This window comes from Scyliorhinus canicula, chromosome 20 (genome assembly GCF_902713615.1).
Source record: "Scyliorhinus canicula chromosome 20, sScyCan1.1, whole genome shotgun sequence".
NCBI lineage: Eukaryota > Metazoa > Chordata > Chondrichthyes > Carcharhiniformes > Scyliorhinidae > Scyliorhinus > Scyliorhinus canicula.
Genome location: NC_052165.1, coordinates 93,530,130 through 93,532,702, shown reverse-complemented (window position 1 = coordinate 93,532,702; position 2,573 = coordinate 93,530,130).

The following is a 2,573-nucleotide window of genomic DNA, read 5'->3' as shown; positions in this document are numbered from 1 at the left end:
TACATCTTCCAGCAGAGGCTTCCGGGTAAGGATGAACCTTTTCAGTCCTTCTTGACCCATCTCCGCATCCTAGCGCAGTCATGTAATTATGACTCAATTGCTGATTCCATGATCCGGGATCAGATCGTTTTCGGGGTCCAGTCCGACACCCTGCGGGAGCAGCTCCTCAAAATCAAACAGTTGACCCTCTCTGTCGCCATCGAAACGTGCGTTGTCCATGAGCATGCCAGGCCAGAAATCGTTACTCCCGCATCAGGGCGGCAGAAAATGCAAAACTAGCCTCCCAGGAGGCAGAAAGGGTGCAGGCCATCGCAAAAATGCAAGGCCTGAGCATCGAGGAGAGTGGCCGTTTCACGCACTTTTCCCGGGTCCCTACGCATGTGTGCCACGACCGGGTGGACGGAGAGGCTGAAGACCCCGATACGCATGTGCGAACGTCGGCCAACCGCACTGCGCATGCGCGACGGTGCACAGAACGCGCTGACATCAGCGTCATGACATGTCCAAATTGTGGCTCCGCCCATTTAAAGCAGCAATGTCCAGCCAAAGGCAGGCGATGTCTACAGTGTGGAAAGCCTGGGCATTACGCGGCCTTCTGCAGGTCCCCTCCACCGACCAACAGCCAGCGATCCCAGCTGCAGCGCAGACGTGTCCGCAGGATTCGGATCCCGACAGCCCAACGGACCCCGATGCTGACTGCCTCGAGTCTCCATACCGGGTGGGCATAATCACCACGCGCGAGCTGTCCTCCACCGTGCCTCCAAACCGCCTTTCAATCCTCACTGTGGATCCTGACGACGAGTGGTGTCCTGTCATCACGGTTAACCAGTCTCGCATCTGATTTAAATTGGACACTGGCGCATCTGCAAACCTCCTATCACAGTCGGACCTCGACAGCATCCGAGACCAACCCAGCATTCTTCCCCCAGCCTGCCAGCTCCTTGGCTACAATGGCAATGCCATAGCTGCCAGTGGATCGTGTCAGCTAGGTGTATCTCACAAGGCAATCAAAGTGATGTTACGATTCGAGATCCTCCGGCCTGACAAGGCATCCCTGCTCGGTGCTCGCGCATGCAAACTCCTAAATCTGGTCCAGTGCGTCCATGCCATGTCCTCGACACCGGCGACTGCCTCGCCCAATGTAAATCTCCAGGCTGAGATAGACGGCATTCTCACGCAATACCACAACATGTTTGATGGAATGGGCACGTTCCCATATCGCTACAAGATATTGCTCAAACTGAATGCCATCCCAGTGATCCATGCACCACGCCGGGTACCGGCTCCTCTCAAGGATCGTCTGAAATCGCAGCTACGAGAGCTCCAAGACCAGGGTATCATCTCAAATGTCACGGAACCAACAGACTGGGTCAGCTCCATGGTCTGCGTCAAGAAGCCCTCTGGTGAACTCCGCATTTGCATTGATCCCAAAGACCTGAATCGCAACATCATGCACGAGCATTACCCGATCCCAAAGCGGGAAGAGTTAACCTGTGAGATGGCTCATGCCAAATTCTTTACCAAGCTGGACGCCTCCCGTGGGTTCTGGCAGATACAGCTGGACAAGTCCAGTCGGAAGCTGTGCACGTTTAACACTCCGTTCAGCCGCTATTGCTACAACCGCATGCCTTTCGCTATCATATCAGCTTCCGAAGTATTTCATCGCATAATGGAACAAATGATGGAGGGCATCGAGGGGGTGCGAGTATATGTGGACGACGTGATCATCTGGTCCACGATGCCCGAGGATCACATCGCTCGCCTCAAACAAGTTTTCCAGAGAATACATGAAAACGGCCTCCAGCTCAACAGGGCCAAATGCTCCTTTGGTAGGTCCGCTATCAAGTTTCTGGGTGGCCACATTTCACAGCAGGTTGTGCAACCTGACACTGACAAGGTGCTGGCAATCAATGCCATGAAGACCCCCAGAGGATAAAAAGGCGGTCCTCCGTTTCCTCGGGATGGTGAATTTTCTCGGGAAATTCATTCCCAACGTGGCATCCCACACAACAGCCCTCCGGCATCTCGTAAACAAATCGAGTGTTCCAGTGGCTTCCCGCACATCAAGCGGAGTGGCTTGAGCTGAAGGCAAAGCTCACCACAGCACCAGTACTGGCATTCTTTGACCCAACCGAAGATACCAAGATATCCACTGACACAAGCCAGGATGGCATTGGGGCGATGCTCCTCCAGCGAGACGACTCCTGTTCCTGGGCTCCAGTGGCATACGCCTCCAGGGCCATGACTCCGACCGAACAACGGTATGCCCAGATCGAAAAGGAGTGCTTGGGTCTCTGACAGGAATAGTCAAGTTTATGTATACGGCCTGCCAAAGTTCACGGTGGAAACAGACCACAGGCCTTTAGTCTACATAATCCGAAAGGATTTAAATGACATGACACCTCAGCTGCAGCGAATTCTTCTTCGTCTCCGCCGATATGACTTTGAACTCGTCTACACACCGAGTAAGGAGCAGATCGTCGCGGATGCCCTATCCCGATCCATCGCCACGCCGTGTGAACAGGGCGACTTCATTCGCCACATTGAAGCACAGGTGCAGCTGTGTGCCAGCA